This window comes from Globicephala melas, chromosome 11 (assembly GCF_963455315.2).
Source record: "Globicephala melas chromosome 11, mGloMel1.2, whole genome shotgun sequence".
Lineage (NCBI taxonomy): Eukaryota > Metazoa > Chordata > Mammalia > Artiodactyla > Delphinidae > Globicephala > Globicephala melas.
In genome coordinates this window covers 31122348-31144225 of record NC_083324.2, presented here as the reverse complement: position 1 = coordinate 31144225, position 21878 = coordinate 31122348, and the positions used below count along the sequence as shown (strand labels likewise).

At 45.8% G+C, this 21878-nt stretch overlaps 1 protein-coding gene across 5 annotated transcripts in view; it reads left to right on the top strand.

Annotated features, from left to right (window-relative positions):
• Positions 1-5949: 5949 nt before the first annotated feature.
• ABHD6 (abhydrolase domain containing 6, acylglycerol lipase) overlaps positions 5950-21878 on the top strand; it is a 54033-nt gene continuing 38104 nt past the window's right edge. The window contains exon 1 of one of the 5 annotated variants that reach the window (XM_030867528.2): positions 5950-6291. The gene's annotated coding sequence lies outside the window, so the exon portion shown is untranslated. Of the gene's footprint in view, positions 6302-6509; positions 6602-13679; positions 13720-21878 lie in introns of those variants that run through there. The other 4 variants (XM_030867527.2, XM_030867526.2, XM_030867530.2 and 1 more) reach the window with 4 other exon arrangements.

Genomic DNA, 21878 nt, shown 5'->3' with positions numbered 1-21878 from the left:
AATGGCTTCCAGTCTGATATTGTCAGATTAAAGAAAGTTGGGCCACTGTTGTTTAACCTTCTACGAATCCACTGAGCTGTGATGTTATACAGTCTAGATTGCTTCATCTTGCCCATAAACAGGTAATAAAATGTTTTGTCCAAAGCCTACTACAGTCTGTATACAGTTCCTACAGCAGTCTTCAGATCTACTTATGATAGTAACTGTTGAAAAACCCTTCCTTTGGAGTGATTATGCATGCTGAACCCTTGGTAGTTACCTATTTTGTTTCGGTTTAATAATCATGCGCAGAACTTTGCTAGAAGTCAACACCATCCCTCTTGGTCTCTAGATTCCTGTATCAATCTTTCTCCCTATTTGAAGTGGGACCCTAACTCTAATTAGAGTCTTGTGGCATGACTTCTCGAAGATCACTGAATACGTCTCTGAGGTCATACCCAAATATCCTTTTGGTTCCCTGGGCAATAATTTCTTTTGATCTGGTAACTGGGACTAATTTTTTAGGTTGGTGGGTGTTCTTTCCATGTCTTTTCTTCCTATCCTGGACTTGTTTTCCCTCTTCGTGATGTTCTAACCTGACCAAATGGAAGCTCTTTCTGTGTGATGAAGATGAAGTAAACAGGAACCTGGTGGTTTTGCTTTCCCTTTGCCATCTGTTAGCATTACATATGCTCAGTTCCTTTTTTAAATTCATCTTCTTGATCCAAATCTGAATTTAAATTAAACTTTTTCTGTCTTTGGCATTCCAGTCTCAACCATTCTGAGTATTAGTCTCTCTTGCTGCTTGTTAAAAGTTCAGGTTAATCTTTTGGAAAATTTCCATTATCTTCTAACTTATACACAGGTGATTGGAAAATACTTGTACAGTGTTGGGGAGGAAGAAAATTTCCTCTACCCTTGTAAATGCTTTTGGCTGGTCTAAGAATTAAACTGACATGAGACACATTAACAGACGAAAATCAAACAAAAGTTTAATAATGTGTATATAAGGGAGAGACCCAGGAGAACTGAGTAACTTGCCAACATGGCCCAAACCCTCACCTTAAATATCATCTTTGGCTAAAGACAAAAAAGGATGTTTGAAGGTAGTGGTTTGGGACTTTATAGGGGAGAAGGCAAGTCACATGAAGATGGAAAAGCAAATGTTTGGTAAATAAGTGTTTGCTGGGCCAGGCAGAGACAGTGGACACAGAGTGAACTCTGCTCTCTAGGCCCTGCTGGGGTTTCCCCCACCATGCCTACTCCATATTCTTTGCAGATATGTCTGATGATAACTCTATCCTGGGAACAGCCCCTTTATCTAAATTGTTTAGGCAGCTAAGGGGGAGGTAAAAAGAAAGATTTCCTGAGTCTTCTGTTTCTTAAAAGTAAGGAGCCTAAATCAATCCTCATGCCAAAGAGACGTATTTTGAGGTGGCAAATTTTGCTCCCCTGCAGCAGTCACATTGCTCTCTCAGAGGCTTCCCTTTCCTTCCCATCCAGGATCTTCTCTGACCTAGGACTGTGCTCAACCGGCATTTTCAACAAATGAATCAATAGTGGAAGAACTGTCGTTTTAGAGCCTCCTGATTATTGAGTCCTTCTTTCCATGATCATATGCTGCATTTTGACATATGTTCACTTGTCTCATGATATATTTTTACTTCTTAACTCTTGCTTTGATGTTCTGTTTTGGGGGTGTGTAATAATTCAACCTGTAATTTAGACTAGAGTCAAAATGTATCTCCCACAACTTGATCCTACGCATAAACAGAGGCTTGACAATTATTTAATTCACAAATAAATGTATAAGCAGTATTTTGAATTTTTTGTAAAGAAGATGCTTTTTTGCCTAAAAATGTTAGTATTTCATAGATTTGTAGATATAAGCTGCAAGGTGAGCTTTGCCATATCTTTCATAATTAATTCCATTACTAGTTATGGCAGTAGGCATCTCAGTGGTTAGAACAGAGATTTTGTGTTCATACACAGCTTGGTTTGGATTCTGGCAGTATCAGCTGTGTGATCTTGGGTAGCTTAACCTCTTTGAGCCTCAGTTTCCTCATCTGTAAAATGGGGCTAATAATAGTACCCACTTCATAGAGTTGTTGGGATGATTCATTGAGATAATATATGTAAAGCACTGAGCACAAAGTGAGACACACAGGAAGAGCTCAACACATGGTAGCTAATATTTGCCTGCTCTGTGCCACTCATCATGTTGGCCCCTGGGGAGACGGAGGTGGAAAAGGAGTTCACAACTCAGTGGAGTCAAGAGTCACTGAAATGAGTAAATATAGCTTCATGTACAACGTGCTACAAGGGTATGGATGATGGAACAGTTAATTTTTTTTTAATAGTGTGGTTTTTTAAATAAATTTATCTTATTTATTTATTTTTGGCTGCATTGCTGCGCATGGGCTTTCTCTAGTCGCAGCGAGCAGGGGCTACTCTTCCTTGTGGTGCGTGGGCTTCTCATCGCGGTGGCTTCTCTTGTTGCGGAGCTCGGGCTCTAGGTGTGCAGGCTTCCGTAGTTGTGGCACGCAGGCTCAGTAGTTGAGGCTCGTGGGCTTTAGAGCGCAGGCTCAGTAGTTGTGGTGCACGGGCTTAGTTGCTCCGTGGCATGTGGGATCTTCCTGGACCAGGGCTCGAACCCGTGTCCCCTGCGTTGGCAGGCGGATTCTTAACCGCTGCACCACCAGGGAAGCCCCAGAACAGTTAATTTTGCATAGGTAATCAGGGAAGACTGCTTCAAGGTGGTGACATCTGAATAGCCTGTTGGGCAGGGGGCTCAGTGGTTGGCTCAGAATTGCCACCCAGTAAATTTTTGGAGAATGGATTGTGCGGATGGCTCATAGGCCCAGGGATGCTGCCCAGCTGGCATCTGTGGACATGTGGTATCATGTATTTTTCATTTTTCTCCTATGTATATTTCCGTATACTATTGACTTTTTAAAATTTTTATTTATTTATTTATTTTGGCTGCCTTGGGTCTTCGTTGTTGCACGTGGGCTTTTCTCAAGTTGCGGTGAGCGAGGGCTACTCTTCGTTGTGGTGCACAGGCTTCTCACTGCGGTGGCTTCTCTTGTTGCAGAGCATGGGCTCTAGGCGCACAGGCTTCAGTAGTTGTGGCACGCAGGCTCAGTAGTTGTGGCTCGCGGGCTCTAGAGCACAGGCTCAGTAGTTGTGGCACACGGGCTTACTTGCTCCGCGGCATGTGGGATCTTCCTGGACCAGGGCTCAAACCCGTGTCTCCCGCATTGGTAGGCGGATTCTTAACCACTGTGCCACCAGGGAAGCCCTCCATATACTATAGCATTTAAGTCTCAGCCATGTTGCGTTTGTACTTGGCCTTTGTACTTATTGTTACTCATAATTCCATCAGAGCTTGTGTATAATCCTTGATTCAATAGTTACTAATATTTTCTTATTATTAAAAGACTCTAAGTCCTTTGAGGCAAGATGTGTTCACCAGAGTGTACCTGGAATGCAGTAGGTCCTTGGTAATATTCGATGAATGAATGAATGAATGAATGAACTTCTTTGACTGCTGGCCCCACCACTGGCTATGGGATCTTGAGTGAGTCAGTTAACCCCTCAGTGCTCCCATCTGTAAAGTGGGTTAGCACATCTCACAGGGTTATTGTGAGGACTAAATGAGGTGATGTCCAGTGCCCGATCAGTAATAAGTGTGCATTAAACGGTGGTGACCATTGGCACCACTCAGTTCTGACTGGTATGCTGCTGAGTCTAGGAGATGTCCATAGACTGTGTGGCAGGGTGAAGTCTGGGGCCCTTTGCTGCACCAGCTGGCAGAGGAGAGGTTTCCAAACTCTTTCCTAATGCTGGGGTGAGACCTGTCAGGTAATAAGGAGTTTATACTTAAAATGACTGAAGGTGCCATTAGGAATGTGGATTGCCCCTGGGACTGCTCCCTGGCCTCCCACCCACCGCTGATTCCTCAGAGAGAGTGAATGGGGCATTGCTGACTTGAGGTGGGACCACAGGTGCGTCCCCTCCTCTTCTCCTGCCTTCTGAGCTTCACCGTGAAACAGAAGCTAATTAAGGCTTCTCTACTGTCAGTCACCAGGTGGAGAAGAGTCACAGGGAAGGTGACTCCCACCTGGAGCTCAGTGTATCTAAATAAAAAACTCTGGGGGGAAAAAAAAACCTCTCTGGATTTAGAAACTCCAGACCCTAGGAGGCCTCTGGGGCCACAACTATGAATTAGAAGAAAAGATGAATTACCCATTTTCAAGGTTTTGGAGAGGAAAAAAAAATTAAATGTAAAAGACAGGTGTTTTCCAGTGTTCCAATACACCAGGTAAAGCTTATTGATGGCTTCCAATGTGGGGTCTTCCAGGAAGTCATCCATGCATTTCATTCCCTTATTTATTCATTCACCCCCTCGCTGTTTGGTGAATGCTCCCTGAGCCTGAGATTGCTAATAAGTTGTAACTGAGGACTAAAGATCAGTCTTAGTCCCTGCTGCCTCTCTGGGCCTGCTCGGGCGTGTTGAAGGACTGCTAGTTTGAGGAGAGTTAAGGCCAGAGAAGGTAACATGGCCTTTGATGAATAAATTGTCCCCAAAGCTCTGAGAACAAGTCCATGAAGCAAGTCAGATGAAGCCCTTGAAATCTGAATGATGAGGTGGCTAACATCTTAGAAGAAGATGCTCCAGCTCCAGCCAGGGAGATTGTCCCAAACTCTGGATGGATTCCAGCAGCCCTGACAGAAGCAGATTTTACAGGGTGGTCACCAGTGGCCTCAGAGATTCACCTTTGCCACATCTCTGGGGCTTCTCATCCACATCCCATTCTTAAAACCCAAGACCTGCCCAACTCAGCTAGGCTTTGCCAGTCTGGAGGGCTTGGCAGGCCTGAGGCTGCCTTTGTGGTGGATTTAAATGGACAAGAGAGTCCTGCTGGGTACTGGTCCCACCTAGGTCTGGAGTGAGAAGCAGACAAGCCAGGGACTCAGTGCAGGAGGAAGACATCTCTGTTGCAGCCACCACCACCACACACACAAACACACACACACACACATGGTGCTCAGCACATAGCAAGTGCTCAGTAAATATTTGTTAAATGAATGAATAAGTACTTTGGTGGAAGAAGCCCGCAATACAGTGTGGGTCCAAAGGGAACTTAAGGAAGGCTTCCGGGAGGAAGTGACATTTGAATTGAGGTATGGAAAAAAGAGAGGAAGGAGTAGCCAGGCCAAGTAGGAAAGGATGAGAGTTCTTGGCAAAGGCCGAGGTGGTAGACTTCAGCCCAGGCGCCCTTGGAATGCTAGGAAATGAGGCTGGAGTAGTAAACTGAGGCCAGATGTTCAAAAACCTAGGCTTTGTGGCGGATAAGTTAGACAGAAAACAGTATTTGAATTTTAATGGGTGATAACCTTTATGCTCCCCTTCCTATTTTTTTGGCCTAGTGAGGTTTAATTGTCCTTAAAATGAAGAAATGGCCACAGCGGGCATTTAACCAGTGGTGGCTGAAAGGCTTATAAGATGGCTATTTTTGTCCCCAAGAGCTTGGGAGCTAGACGATCCAGGGTTGGAATTCCCAGTTCTGTCCTTTACAGGGCAAGCCCCTCTTCTCAGAATTCTGAAACAGGAAGCCAAGCACAATGTCCACCTCATAGGATCAAATGAGATAACCCATATAAGGTAGGGTTACTTTGCTTGCCCGAGAACCTGTCTTTCTCTCCGAGCCCTTCGGGGTCAGAGATCCAGCGGGAGTTACTGCCGGGTGCGGTGCCCAGCAGAGCTAGGCACACAACAGGTGCTCAGTAAATGAAACACAATGCCGCGACGAATTCTGGCGTCGCATTGTGAAATTGTGTGTGGCCCTCTGGGTTCCGATCTCTCCCCCAGGGCGCAAGTGAGCGCCTTCGGGGCGGGGCTGGGGTGTTTGGGTTCTTCCCCTCTTCCCCCAACCCCGCCCCTGGCTTCGCGGCGTGAAACTATTGGATGCCTGGAGACGGGTTGCTGGGGTCGGGTTGTGCGGAATACTAACTTTACACTCCGGGCTTAATGCTATAAGCCGGGGGCGCCGGGGAGCTAGGGGTTCTCGCCCCTGAGACCCCAAGACAGAACGCAACAGCCGGGGAGCAGCGCTGGGGGCCGGGCGCAGGCGGAGCCGGCTTTTCTGTCGGAGGACGTAGGCCCTCACGCAGCGCCTTTAAGGCTCCCATCCGAGCCGGCCCCGGAGCTGAGAGCGGCGCGGGCGCGGGCAGTGCTGCTGGACCTGAGCAGGAGCCCGGGGCCGAGGACAGGCGTCTAGATAGTGCGGCTGGTCCCAGGCGGCTGAGGTCAGGTGAGGTGAGCGCTGGTGGGGTGGGGCGGGCTGAGGCGGGGTGGGGGTGTGCACGTCTAGGAGGGAGTATCCGGGGGCTCCTCCAATGGCCCCGTGACCTACCTTCCACTTACCGAGTGCGGGCTGCCTGGCCTCCCTCCAAGCGGCACGAGGTGAAGAAGGGTCGGGAACATGCACCTCCCTTTTTACTCAGTTCCCCCGCCCTGGCATCAGCCCCTGCGCGCTTCCTTCCGGTGCCTGGATAGGTTTGACATTTCCGAATCCCTGGTCCCCCTACTTCCTGCTTTCCTAAGGCCGCGGACAAGGTGAGGATGGGTCGGGGACCTGCAACCTCTTTCTATTTGGCCTCCCCACTGCTTGCGCCATCATCAACCCGTGTGCGCTCCCCACCCAAGTGCCTGGGTGGTTTGGAGGCTCCTGCACCCCCATTTCTCCCACTTTCTGGGGAAGGGCTGCTGCTCGGCTGCCCTCCCAGCCGCAGTCGCCTGCCCCCGTCCTGCCCCCAGACATCCGCACCCCTCAAGACCTCTCCCAGCCGAAACCGACCTCCAGCAGCCTTTCAGCTCCCCTTTCCTCAGCCTGCCCCAATTCCCTTGCCCTTGCGCCCTCTCCTCCCCTCAGCTGGCGAGTCAGGATACTGGTCCAAACACCCTGACAGCCCGGAGCCGGCCGGCCAACAGCCGCAGCATCCCCTGCCCACTCCTACAAGGGCTTCCTGGCAGTCTTGGAAATGCAGATTGTGTAACGCCAGCTGCAGGGCAGAGCACGTGCGGGTTTGCACCCCTGAACCCGCAGAGGAGGGGAGGAGGCCAAGTTGACAGAGTGAGGTAGGGAGGGAGGAAGAGGGTGCCGGAGGGTGAAAAGGCTGTACATCCAGGCCAATGTATGAGTCCTTTTTTGTGCCCCCGGGCCTAGCTGGTTAAGTAACAAAAGGTCCCTGCTGGGACCAGAGGCCAGCATTTGTCTCACCTCTCACCGGCTCAGAAATCCCTAATGGCTGACTACACCTGGCTGGGAGTTAAAAATGGTTTATTATTAATGATAGCAGACGTACAATAAGCAAATACAGGGTGCCAGGCCCTTTCCTAAGCACCTTAAAAAAACCTGCCTTATTCCTCTCAACAGCGCCATGAAGTAGGTGCCACCACTGTGCCCATTTCTTAGAGGAGGAATGTGAGGGGTTCAGATATGGTTCCCTCCCAGAACACACAGTGAGTCTGACCTCAAGGCCTCTATTCTGAACCACTAGACTTATTTTATTGTTACTAATAAATTCTTATCAACAATATTTTTAAAATATAGGAAGTTAAAAATTAGAGAAATTAATAACCTGTGTTCCTACCATCAGTTCATTTTTCTAAAATTAGGTTTTCAGGCCAGCAAGAAATCCTTGGTAGCCTCCTGAAGAATACTGATGCCCAGAGAGGAGAAGGGACTTGCTTGAGGCCACACAGCCTGACAGTGCCAGGACCGGGGTGCAAAACAGGTCCTGGGATAGTTACTTGGGTACTTCCTGGGTTCTCTGATGCTGCCTCAGCCTTTCAGCTAGGCCCCTGGAGACCCTGCCCCCTCCCCCTCTGCACTGTGACCTCCCCTTTCCTTCTCTGCTTCCTTTGCTCTAGCCCAGGCTAGTGAACACACATTCTTCCTGCTGCTGCCTTTGCTTAGGCTGTCCGCACCTCTGGGAATGCCCTTCATGGAATCTCTAATGTCTAAATTGTCAAAAGTCCAGAAATAACAGAAGTAAAACCGATGAATCACCAGAGTAGTAATTAGTAAAAATTTATTGGGCAAACACACCAACAAGACAGAACCCGGAGCACTCAAACCAAAACGATGGAATGAGGCTCAGGGATATATTATTATAAAGCAGCTTACATAGGGAGAAAGCAGTGACGGTTTATTCTTTACAGTGGTTGGTTATGGTGTTAGAATTTTCTTAAATAACAGGGAATTGGTTAATAGTTACCTCATATCAACCTTGGGAAACAAGGTTTTGCTTATGATTTTTAGGGACAAGCAAGAAATGACCCAGGTCAAGTTAGTCTTGCAAAATAAATTAAGCTTTGTTTGTATGACTGAACTGGTCTCATCTGCTCAGGGAATTTTTAAGGCTGGTCTCCATTTGTTTGTTTGTTTGTTTGTTTGTTTTGCGGTACACGGGCCTCTCACTGTTGTGGCCTCTCCCGTTGCGGACGCGCAGGCTCAGCGGCCATGGCTCATGGGCCCAGCTGCTCCGCGGCATGTGGGATCTTCCCGGACCAGGGCACGAACTCGTGTCCCCTGCATCGGCAAGCGGACTCTCAACCATTGCGCCACTAGGGAAGCCCTCCATTTGTTTTTGATTTAACAAAATATTACCTACCCCTTAGCTCATCTGTCCCCTCCAAGAACACTACCCTGATTTTTCCCCTGCCCCCAACTAAAATTTGTTTCTTTCTCCCTTGGGATCCCATAGCTGGGACCCTACTACCTTCTACTCCCATGGTGGCGTTTGGAAAGTTCTGCAGCACGCATCTGTCTTGTCCTCTTGGGTGCAGTTGTCCTAGCAGGATCACGAGTGTTCCCCAAGACTCCTCTTCCACTTGCCTGGTGAAGCCCCAGGACAGAGAAAGAGGTCCATGGGGGATGGGTTGGTTTCTGAAGTAAGGATAAGCTCAGGATTTCTGAACCCTGCTACCCCAAAGTCCCTTCATTGAGCTGCAGCTGATCAAAGAGAGAATGGCTCAGTGTGGTACCGAATGCTATAATTACATGTTTGTTTTTGTTTACAACCCAAAGGATTCCCACCAGAAAATCAGAGAGACTTGGGTCCAAATCCCATTTCTACCACTTGGTAGCTGTGTGGCCATGGGCCAGTTACCTAAACTCTGAGCCTCAGCTTCTGGTAATGGTACCTGCTTCAGAAGGCAGTGGTGAGGGCTTCCCTGGTGGCGCAGTGGTTGAGAGTCCGCCTGCCGATGCAGGGGACACGGGTTCGCGCCCCGGTCCTGGAAGATCCCACATGCCGCGGAGTGGCTGGGCCCGTGAGCCATGGCCGCTGAGCCTGCGTGTCCAGAGCCTGTGCTCCACAACGGGAGAGGCCACAGCAGTGAGAGGCCCGCATACCGAAAAAAAAAAAAAAAAAAAACAGAAGGCAGTGGTGAGATTTAGATAAAATAAAGCACAGGGCCCAGCATGTGGTAAGCACTCAATAAGTACCAGCTATTATGAAGAGTGAGCACCACTTTGAATTACTGGAGAATTATTAACTCATTATTAAATAGCTCATACTCTGCTTAGAGGTGGGTCAAGGGAGTTCGGGCCGAGGAGAGTAAGCATTTTTTTTTTCTTTTAATTTATTATTATTATTTTTTAAAGATTCTGTACTTTAATTTATTTTTCATTTATTTATTTTTGGCTGCACTGAGTCTTCATTGCTGCACTTGAGCCTTCTCTAGTTGGGGCGAGCAGGGACTACTCTTTGTTGCGGTGCGTGGGCTTCTCATTGCGGTGGCTTCTCTTGTTGCGGAGCGTGAGCTCTAGGCGTGGGGGCTTCAGTAGTTGTGGCATGCGGGCTCAGTAGTTGTGGCTTGCCGGCTCTAGAGCTCAGGCTTAGTAGTTGTGGCGCACGGGCTTAGTTGCTCTGTGTCATGTGGGATCTTCCCAGACCAGGGCTCGAACCCGTGTCCTCTACATTGGCGGGTGGATTCTTAACCACTGCGCCACCAGGGAAGACCTCTTTTAATTTTTATAGGAGTATAGTTGATATACAATTTTTATTTTTGAGATAAATATATTTTGTACTCAGGAAGGCCGGTGAGAGTTTCTTCAACTCCAAACCATCCATTGCCTTTACAATGAGATAGAATTGCCTTTCTATTTGTTAGCTTTTTAAAAATTTATGAGCTACTAGTTCTGTGAGGATCTGCACACCTGGAATGAATGCGTGAATGCGATTTGTTCAATTGTAAGTGATTATGAAACAATGATAGGAGAAAAAAAACTTGCTCTTAGAGATGACCTTGGTTTTCATTGTGTGTTGGTTCAGGCCTATCTTGGGGGCAAGAGGTTCCATGCAAAAGTTATCTGGGTTTGGAGGGAAGGAAAGCAAGAGTGTTTTATCCTAGTACTCTAATGAACTGCTGAGAGTGGAAATCAACTTCCCTGTGTCGTGTTCTTTTCCAGCTTCTGGTTATTCTGATGACTAGATCAATTATTACAATGATGAGAGTTCAAAAGAAGAGGGCCAGGAATGCCCCCCTCAAAGCTGTGTTTGGAATATGCTGGGAAGCTAGTTATGCAAGTTGAAAAAACATTTTTTACTTTAAAATTTCTCCTAAATTGATTCTTTGTTGGAATACATTAGGATCCCATTTGATAATTTAAGGACTGTTGAGTTTAGATATTTTAAGACATAACGTTTTGTAAGTTTCACAGTTCTATGGAATTTAGCAGACTTTAGGACTTTTCTTTATTTCTGTGACCCTGTAGGGACATAAACACTTACTGTACTATCCGTTACAGCGACCTTTAGCCACATGTGGCTATTTAAATTCAAATTAATTCAAATTAAATAAAATCAAAAATTCTGTTCTTCAGTCACACTAGCCACATTTCACATGCTCACGTGCCATGTGGCCAGCAGCTACCGTATTAAGCAGAGCAAATAGAGAACATTCCTGTCTTCACAGAAAGTCCTATGGGATAGCACTGTTTATATCTATAAGGCCATGGGAAAGCCACTTGATTACGGGGTTAAGTTCCCTTCTTTCTGGCAAGTCATCTGCAGGCCAAGAAATGGAGTGTGCAGAGGAAGTTTTACTGTCAAGGATGAGGATGTTAATAAATCCCCTTAGCCTCATTTTGGCTGAATGGCTCACTGGCTTTTAACACTGCCGGATTCAAAGGATGGGAGAGAGGGTGGAATCAGATGAAGTGTCTCTGGGCAGTGCATCTCCTGGCTGCATGTTATAACCTTCTAGAGAAGGTTAAAAAATACCCATGCCTGGGGCTTCACTGGTGGCGCAGTGGTTGAGAGTCCGCCTGCCGATTCAGGGGACACGGGTTCGTGCCCCGCCCCGGCCCGGGAATATCCCACATGCCACGGAGCGGCTGGGCCCGTGAGCCATGGCCGCTGAGCCTGCGCGTCTGGAGTCTGTGCTCCGCAACGGGAGGGGCCACAACAGAGAGAGGCCCGCGTACGGCCAAAAAAAAAAAAAAAAAAAATACCCATGCCTGGACTCTGCCCCGGGCCAGCTGAATCTGAATCTCTGAGGGTGGTCCCTGGAATCCGAGGAATCTGTATTTTTTTTAAAGCTCCCTGGGGGGTTCTGTTGTGCAGACCGGGTTGAGAACCACTGCCTTCAAGAGAACTGCCTTCTAGACTGTGCCCTTAAAAAAAAAAAAATTCCTGAGCACTGGAAGAAAATATGTCAAGGTAGATTTGGTGAGTGGCTAAAAATGTTCCTCACTGATTAACTACAGTAATAAAGGTTGGAGTTGAGTGGGCTCACTTCCTGTAGAAGTGGTCTCCCCTGAGGGCAGCTTTCCCCCTAGGGAGCATTTGGCAGCATCTGGAGATATTTTTGCTTGTCACAACTTGAGGGCCTCGCCTGCGATACTGTTAATTACCCTCACAATGCATAGGAGATGCACAGCAAAGAATTAATCCGGCCCCAAAGACATAATTTTTGCAAACCAAAGTCCTCTCTGACCTTGGATGTAGTTGCCTCTTCAGAAGAGGTCAAGGGGGCTTCCCTGGTGGCGCAGTGGTTAAGAATCTGCCTGCCAATGCAGGGGACACGGGTTAGAGCCCTGGTCTGGGAAGATCCCACATGCCAGAGCAGCTAAGCCCGTGCACCACAACTACTGAGCCTGCGTGCCACAACTACCGAAGCCCATGTGCCTAGAGCCCATGCTCCGCAACAAGAGAAGCCACCGCAATGAGAAGCCCGCACACCGCAACAGAGTAGCCCCTGCTCGCCGCAGCTAGAGAAGGCCGGGGCGCAGCAACAAAGACCCAACGCAGCCAAAAAAAAAAGTTAGGGAGAGATTAAGATATCCTCCTAAACGGAACCCTCAGAAACCCTCTTGATCATATTTCAGGTTTTTCAATCCCAGAAGCTGTGTAGGGTGTTGCTGTCCGTGGTTGGACGCCTTTGGGGCTGTACCAGGGAAGCTGCTGATTCAGGGAAGCTGTACCTCCTGCTGAAGGTGTGGGCAGGTTCTTACTTACCCTGCTGCAGGTTGAGATCCTCTTCTTGTGAAGTAATTACCCAAAGTGACAGCAGCCTTTCTCCTAGGTGGTTTAAGCTGTGGCTTTTGGCTATTGGTATTGGGTGTTTGATCTGTGATATACCCAGAATAGGATTCAAGCTTGGACTTCCCTGGCGGTCCCGTGGTTAAGACTCTGCACTTCCACTGCAGGGGCGCAGGTTCTATCCCTGGTCTGGGAAGTTCCACATGCTGCGTGGTACAGCTCCCCCCTCCCCCCCCCAAAAAAGATTATATGGAATAGAATTCAAGCCTTATATGTGATGAAGTTTGGGAACTGAGCTATGGGTTACACTCTGGGAATATAAAGATAGCAGGCATCTGAACAGACCTGGGCACAGTGGCAGTGCAGGGTGATGGAGGTGTGGTGTTTCTGAACACAAGTTCGTGTGCCCGACACACAGAAAGGCCAAGCAAACCAAAACGTCAGATTTTGGAGCAGAGAAAGTTTATTGCAGGGCCAAGCAAGGAGAACAGGTGACTCATGCTCAAAAACCCCGAACTCCCTGGTGGTTTTGGGGGAGACCATTTTAAAGTCAAATTTGGAGTGCGGGCTGCAGGTTGTGAGTTTCTTCTGATTGGTTGGTGGTGAGGTAACAGGGTAGTGCTCCAGGAATCTTGTGCTCATCCTGAAGTTACCATCCTCCACCTGGGTGGGGGACTTAGTTTCCGCAGAAGAGGGCAAAGATACTGTGATGTATATTCCCTGAGGAGGAACCAGGACCCTGCCCCAAGGCTGCACTATTCTGACAGCTCCTCTGTTTCTGCATTCCCTCTCTTCCCTGATTAGCAACTGTTTGAATATTCCCTTTGGAACTCAGGGAAGGTCAAGGAGGCTGAATGAAGCCTACAAACAAGAAATGGAGGACACAGAAGGGCTTTTGTGCCTAGGAGGGCCCCATAGGGTCCTGCTCAGTTTCAGTGGCAGGGCTTTCTAGCGCCGCCTTGGAAGGCAGGGCAGCTCTTCCCAGCTGTGCTGTGAGCGGTCGCATCCGCCAGTCACTGCTGTGAGCAGTCCCCGTGCATCATCTCATTTTGTCCCCACACCGAGGCTCTAAGAGGTTCAGTGACTTGCCAAGGTCACACACGGATCAGCGACAGAGCAGAGAATTGAACCCAGGTTATGGAACTGCGCAGCTGAACCCTCAGAGGAGCATTTACAGATGGGGTAATATTTTCGTAGCCAAGACTTGAAGGTTGAGCGGGAGCTCAGCAGGCAGGGGCGTGCCAGGGAGAGGGGAGCATTTGTGCCAAAGCTGTGCGGGTGTGAAGGAACGTAAGGCGTAGGGATTGCAGATCATTCAGGGAAAGGTGGGGCGGGGGCCTTCCATGTCATGCTGAGGGCCACTGTGAGCCACCAGTGGAGTAGGGGCAGAGGAGAGAAGAGCTGTGTGCCATTGGGCACCTGGCTTAACCTCTCTGGGTCTCACCTTCCCATCTGAACTGGAGCCTCTAAAGCTACACTGCTCTGATGAGGAAAGTTCATTTGACTGGTGGCCGTAATGGGCAAAGTGAAGGAATGGCCTGCAGTGGCGCTGCTGGGGCCGCCCTGCTGATTCAGGGCTTCCATGCTTTCACTTGGTATTTATACCAAGTGACCACCAAGTGTTACCGAGCTCAAGCTCGCTCTGCTCGCCGCACAAGAGGCCAGTGAATCGGAGACGAGGTGTTGAGGCAAGGAAGACGGCTTTATTCGGAAAGCTGGCTGACCGAGAAGATGGCAGACTAGTGTCTCTGATAAACCATCTTATCTGGACTTGGATGCCAGTTTCTTTTATAGAATCAGAGAGGGGGAGGTGGTGAGGAAGTAAAGTAATAAGGCAGAATAGAGAGGGAGAGGCGGAGAGGAAGTAAAGTAAAAGGGCCATCGGTCTTGCAGAACATCTCCTGGAATGACCAGCCTCGGTGAGGGGATGTGTTTCTTTTTTTCTTGCAGCTGTTCACAGGTGGGCAGGGTTCCCTGAGGCAGGCCGTTATGTATGAGTATAATAACAAAAGCAACGAAAGGCAAAGGTTAAAGTCAAGCAGATCCAACGTGGGGTCCCATTTAGCTCTTCCCTTGCCCTTCGTGTATGCTAAAGTGCCACGGCAGATGCAGAGATGTAGTAAGACTTGTCTTCAAGGAGCTTGCAGCCTAGTGGAGGGTACAGCCAGTGTTTTCGTGAGTATTATGGTAAAAGATGCAGGTCATAAATACTTGTAGGTATGGAGAATGAAGCCGAGGTTGCTAATGGCTGGGGGACTGAAGGATATAACTCTTAGTTCTGCCAGAAAGAATTGTTAGGAGATGGGGATAGATAGAGAGGGTATCATCCAGGTCGACAGAAAATGGGGCAGTGGAGAAAAATACAAAGCCAGTTCAGGTACAGTCACCAGAGGGTCTGATTATCAGCCTATCTAGTAGCAGATTCCCCATAGTTTACAGGTTTTAGTGGGGAAGCAGACGTTATAACAGGAAAATATTCATTAATGGACTTGCCACTTACAAACTTGGGTCCCACCCCGTTGTGCCTCCGTCTCTTTTCAACAGTGGTGTCCAGCCATGCTCCAGGAGCATCCACCTCTTGGTCATCGTCTCTCCCAGGTCTCAAGGACATTTTACAAATACAAGACAAACCTTGGAGAGAGAGACATGGGATTTCATGAACTCACCGCAGAAGCCGCTTGACTGTGGAGGCAGTAATAGATGTGACACCTGTTAGTTGATGACGAGAGGGCGGGACTTGAAAATCAAAGGATTGAGAGGCCTGGGGCAAAGCAGTAAAGCATTTTTGCAAAAAACATCCCTTGTATAATAGCGCTGTGCCAACCAAATGTTAACTGGAAGGACTTACCATACTCTAAGGCAATTTACGTGTGATTTATTCTTTGTTCTAAGAATTAGCACAGGATGACAGTTATAACTTAAATCTTGTTCCATATTTGCTATTGATCTTAGGATAGATTTTGATTTTTGTTTACTTATTTGGATAAAGTTCTAAACAAAACTGTGTTTTGACTAAAATTTTGAGCGTGGCATCACCTTTTTCTGATGCTGATTTCCCTGTGTACAGAGATCTCTGGGGAAGAGATTCTGGCTAGAGAAGGTAGGGACCAGCTCACGAAGGGCTCTGAATGCTGAACCTCATGCTGGAAGCCAGAGTTCTTGTCCTGGTAGAACCTGCCAGCTGTTTATAACAGGGCTCCTTTCTGTCTCACACTGGCTTTGTCCCTGCAGTTAGAAAATACTGTAGACCAGCTTCCCTCCTTTAGAAATGACAAAGCCCTCTTTAATCTCCTTGCTTTTCTTTTGAGTTCGGAGCACAGATTCGAGCCATGGGAGAGTGTTTTGGGGCCCTGAGGTTCTATTTCCGGCCTTCTGCTCTTGCATACCCATATAGAGGGCTATTTTAATTCCTTTCAGTCATGTGGAAAGTAGTCACTTATGTGATGCTCTTTCTAGCACCTTACCTTTGAGAGCTGATCTCAGCCAATGACAGTGCATGTGTTCGCATTAATTCATAGAGCAGTGTTCGAGTTAAAGCTTGTTCTGGGAGAGCCTAAAGACTTCGTGGTCCCTGGAGGTAAAGGGTCAAGTGGCTTTTGGCTCCTCTTTTATCCAGTGGAAGACTGGCTTGTATTTCTGTAGGGTTTTCTTGCTTTAAGCATGATTTCAAGCAGGTGGTTATTTCAGACTAATCGCCAGCCTACATCTTGATCCCAGAGGCTGCTGCTTTGAAGGTGCTGGGCTAGTTCAGGATACGTTGTGCGTGTTTCATTGCCTCGCTTCTTGGCCAGTACGATTTTTTTAGAAGATGTGCCACTGGGTATATAAGCCCCCTGTCTTCCAGCTGAGCCCCTGATTGACCTGCCTGCCTCTCTCTCTCCTCGGGCTGTGTCCCTTCTCCTCAGGATTGGGTAGCAGGATTTTCTGGTTCTCTGATTCTCTGTCTACAGGACCAGCCTGCTGGGCTGAGCTTCCTTGCCCACAGTGCTGCCCCAGGTGGCAGAAGCAGGGCCTGGGGCTGTGGGCTTGGCTGGCTCTCGAGCAAAAACCCCCGTGGGGAATCAGCTGCTAGTGATTCGGTACAAAGCAGGACGGAGTGAATCTTCTTATCAGTACCTTTCCCAGAACCATGAAGGAGATACACTTTCTGTGGCCATTGAGCATGTGAAATGTGGCTAGCGCAGCTGAGGAGCTGAATTTTATGTTTTATTTAGTTTTGATCATTTTAAATTTAAACAGTCACCATGTGGCTAGTGGCTACTGTATTGGACAATGTAGGATAGACCATTGTACTTGAGGAGTTTATATTGTATTTTTAAAATATTTTATTTTATTTGCTTATTTTTATTTTTGGCTGCGTCGGGTCTTAGTTGTGGCACACGGGCTCTCTTCTTTGTGGCTTGCAGGCTCTTCACTGTGGTGTGTGGGCTTCTCTCTAGTTGCGTCGTGCAGGTTTTCTCTTCTCTAGTTGTGGCGCATGGGCTCTGTAGTTTGTGGCACGCGGGCTCAATAGTTGTGGCGCACGGGCTTAGTTGCCCTGCGGCACGTGGGATCTTAGTTACCTGACCGGGGATCGAACCCACGTCCCCTGCATTGCAGGACGGATTCTTTACCACTGGACCACCAGGGGAGTCCCTATATTGTATTTTTTAATTAAATAGGGAAAACCTTGAACGTGCACATGGTAGCAATTCAAAAGGTACAAAAGGATATCAGTGAAAAGTCTCCCTCATCTCTGCCCCTAGCCTCTCAGTTTCCTTCCCAGCCCCAGTCATGATTATCATCTGTGTCCATCCTGAAACATTTTACACACATATAAGCATAACATGCATATTTCTCTCTCTCTCTCTCAATGCAAGAGATGTTATTCTACCCATTCTCTTCTGTTCCTTGCATTTTTAGTTAACAGTGTACCTTGGAGGTCATTACCCGTAGAGACAAATATGCCACATTATTTTAATGGCTTATAGTTAATTTTATTTGTATTTAATGGCTGTACATTATACTTCTTTATAAAGTTGTACCATCATTTACTTAACATATCCCCTACGAGTGGGCATGTGAGTGCCAATTTTTTTTGCCATGGTAAGTAATACTATAACAAATAACCTTCACAAACATGTTCTCAAACATGTTCAGGTCTGAACACAAATCAGTTCCTAGAAATTAGATTATTAGATCAAAGGCGTGTGTACTGTACCTTGCTGCAGATTTTGCCAAAATGCCATCTGTAGGGTTTGTTGACGGGAGTATAAATCTGTACCTTGCGTGAGGGCATCTACTTTCCCACGGCCCCAGCAGCACAGTCTGTTATTACACTTTTTGTTCTTTGCCAATACAATAAAGATCACCATCGCCTTGTGGGTTTAATTTGCATTTCTCTTGTAAATGAGATTGAGCATCTTTTTATATGTCGAAGAGTCATTTGTATTTCCTTTCTGTTACATGAACTACTCAGATCATTCGCCCATTTTTCTACTGGATTTTATTGTTGTTTTTATTGATTTGTAGGACCCTTTATGAGTCTGTCATCTCTGATATGTATTGACACATTTTAACCTTGGTCCTGATATCCTTTTTTTAAATATTTATTTTATTTATTATTTATTTAATTTATTAATTTGGTTGTGCTGGGTCTTAGCTGCGGCAGGCAGGCTCCTTAGTTGCAGCTCGCCGGCTCCTTTAGTTGTGACACATGTGCTCCTTAGTGGCGGCCAGCAGGCTCCTTAGTTGCAGCTCACAGGCTCCTCAGTTGTGGCACGTGAACTCTTAGTTTCGGCATGCATGTGGGATCTAGTTCCCTGACCAGGGATCGAACCTGGGCCCCCAGCATTGGGAGTGTGGAGTCTTAACCAGTGCGCTACTGGGGAAGTCCCATGATATCCCTTTCCATGTGGACATTTAAAAACATTTTTATGTAGTCAGCTTATTAATCTTTATGTTATGGCCTCTAGGTTTTAAATCTTAACTTAGAAAGGCTTTCCCTGTGAAGGTGTTTTCAAACAGAGTTCTCATGTTTTCTTCTAGAACTTTCATAGTGTTATTATTTTATTTTATTTTTAAATTTTATTTTTTTATACAGCAGGTTCTTATTTGTCATCAATTTTATACAGATCAGTGTATACGTGTCAATCCCAATCGCCCAATTCATCCCACCCCCACCCCCACCCGCCCACCGCTTTTCCCCCCTTGGTGTCCATACGTTTGTTCTCTACATGTGTGACTCAACTTCTGCCCTGCAAACCGGTTCATCTGTACTATTTTTCTAGGTTTCACATGCATGTGTTAATATACGATATTTGTACTTCACTCTGTATGACAGTCTAGATCCATCCACATCTCAACAAATGACCCAATTTCATTCCTTTTTATGGCTGAGTAATATTCCGTTGTATATATGTACCACATCTTCTTTATCCATTCGTCTGTCAATGGGCATTCAGGTTGCTTCCATGACCTGGCTATTGTAAATAGCGCTGCAATGAACATTGGGGTGCATGTGTCTTTTTGAATTATGGTTTTCTCTGGGTATATGCCCAGTAGTGGGATTGCTGGATCATATGGTAATTCTATTTTTAGTCTTTTAAGGAACCTCCATACTGTTCTCCATAGTGGCTGTATCAATTTACATTGCCACCAACAGTGCAAGAGGGTTCCCTTTTCTCCACACCCTGTCCAGCATTTGTTGTTTGTAGATTTTCTGGTGATGCCCATTCCAACTGGTGTGAGGTGATGCCTCATTGTAGTTTTGATTTGCATTTCTCTAATCATTAGTGATATTGAGCAGCTTTTCATGTGCTTCTTGGCCATCTGTATGTCTTTCTTGAAGAAATGTCTATTTAGGCCTTCTGCCCATTTTTGGATTGGGTTGTTTGTTTTTTGACTATTGAGCTGCATGAGCTGTTTATATATTTTGGAGATTAATCCTTTGTCTGTTGATTCGTTTGCAGATATTTTCTCCCATTCTGAGGGTTGTCTTTTCGTCTTGTTTATGGTTTCCTTTGCTGTGCAAAAGGTTTTAAGTTTCATTAGGTCCCATTTGTTTATATTTCCATTATTCTAGGATGTGTGATTTATGTCAAAGAGTGTTCTTCTATGTTTTCCTCTAAGAGTTTTATAGTGTCCAGTCTTACATTTAGGTCTCGAATTCATTTTGAGTTTATTTTCGTGTATGGTGTTAGGGAGTGTTCTAATCTCATTCTTTTACATGTAGCTGTCCAGTTTTCTCAGCATCACTTATTGAAGAGACTGTCTTTTCTCCACTGTATATCCTTGCCTCCTTTGTCATAGATTAGTTGACCATAGGTGCGTGGGTTTATCTCTGGCTTTCTCTCTTGTTCCATTGATCTATGTTTCTGTTTTTGTGCCAGTACCATATTGTCTTGATTACTGTAGCTTTGTAGTATAGTCTGAAGTCAGGGAGACTGATTCCTCCAGCTCTGTTTTTTTTCCCTCAAGACTGCTTTGGCTATTTGGGGTCTTCTGTGTCTCCATACAAATTTTAAGAGTTTTTGTTCTAGTTCCGTAAAAAAATGCCATTGGTAGTTTGATAGGGATTGCATTGAATCTGTAGATTGCTTCGGGTAGTATAGTCATTTTCACAATATTGATTCTTCCAATCCAAGAACATGGTATATCTCTCCATCTGTTGGTATCATCTTTAATTTCTTTCATCAGTGTCTTATAGTTTTCTGCATACAGGTCTTTTGTCTCCCTAGGTAGGTTTATTCCTAGGTATTTTATTCTTTTTGTTGCAATGGTAAATGGGAGTGTTTCCTTAATTTCTCTTTCAGATTTTTCATCATTAGTGTAGAGGAATGCAAGAGATTTCTGTGCATTAATTCTGTATCCTGCGACTTTACCAAATTCATTCATTAGCTCTAGTAGTTTTCTGGTAGCATCTTTAGGATTCTCTATGTATAGTATCATGTCATCTGCAAACAGTGACAGTTTTACTTCTTCTTTTCCAATTTGTATTTCTTTTATTTCTTTTTCTTCTCTGATTGCCGTGGCTAGGACTTCCAAAACTATGTTGAATAATAGTGGTGAGAGTGGACATCCTTGTCTTGTTCCTGATCTTAGAGGAAATGCTTTCAGTTTTTCACCACTGAGAATGTGGGTTTGTTGTGTATGGCCTTTATTATGTTGAGGTAGGTTCCCTCTATGCCTTACTTTCTGGAGAGTTTTTATCATAAATGGGTGTTTAATTTTGTCAGAAGCTTTTTCTGCATCTATTGAGCTGATCATATGGTTTTTATTCTTCAGTTTGTTAATATGGTGTATCACACTGATTGATTTGCATATATTGAAGAATCCTTGCATCCCTGGTATAAATCCCACTTGATCATGGTGTATGATCCTTTTAATGTGTTGTTGGATTCTGTGTGCTAGTATTTTTTTGAGGATTTTTGCATCTGTATTCATCAGTGATATTGGTCTGTAATTTTCTTTTTTTGTAGTATCTTTGTCTGCTTTTGGTATCAGGGTGATGGTGGCCTCATAGAATGAGTTTTTGAGTGTTCCTTACTCTGCAGTTTTTTGGAAGAGTTTGAGAAGGATGGGTGTTAGCTCTTCTCTAAATGTTTGATAGAATTCACCTGCGAAGCCATCTGGTCCTGGACTTTTGTTTGTTGGAAGATTTTAAATCACAGTTTCAATTTCATTACTTGTGATTGGTCTGTTCATATTTTCTATTTCTTCCTGGTTCAGTCTTGGAGGGTTATACCTTTCTAAGAATTTGCCCATTTCTTCCAGGTTGTCCATTTTGTTGGCATAGAGTTGCTTGTAGTAGTCTCTTAGGATGCTTTGTATTTCTGCGGTGTCTGTTGTAACTTCTCCTCTTTCATTTCTAATTTTATTGATTTGAGTCCTCTCCCTCTTTTTCTTGATGAGTCTGGCTAATGGTTTATCAATTTTGTTTATCTTCTCAAGGAATCAGCTTTTAGTTTTATTGATCTTTGCTATTGTTTTCTTTGTTTCTATTTCATTTATTTCTGCTCTGCTCTTTATGATTTCTTTCCTTCTCCTAACGTTGGGTTTTGTTTGTTCTTCTTTCTCTAATTCCTTTAGGTGTAAGGTTAGATTGTTTATTTGAGATTTTTCTTGTTTCTTGAGGTAGGCTTGTATTGCTATAAACTTCCCTCTTAGAACTGCTTTTGCTGCATCCCATAGGTTTTGGATCATCATTTTTCATTGTCCTTTGTCTCTAGGTATTTTTTGATTTCCTCTTTGATTTCTTCAGTGATCTCTTGGTTATTTAGTAACGTATTGTTTAGCCTGCATGTGTTTGTGTTTTTTATGTTTTTTTCCCTGTAATTGATTTCTAATCTTATGGTGTTGTG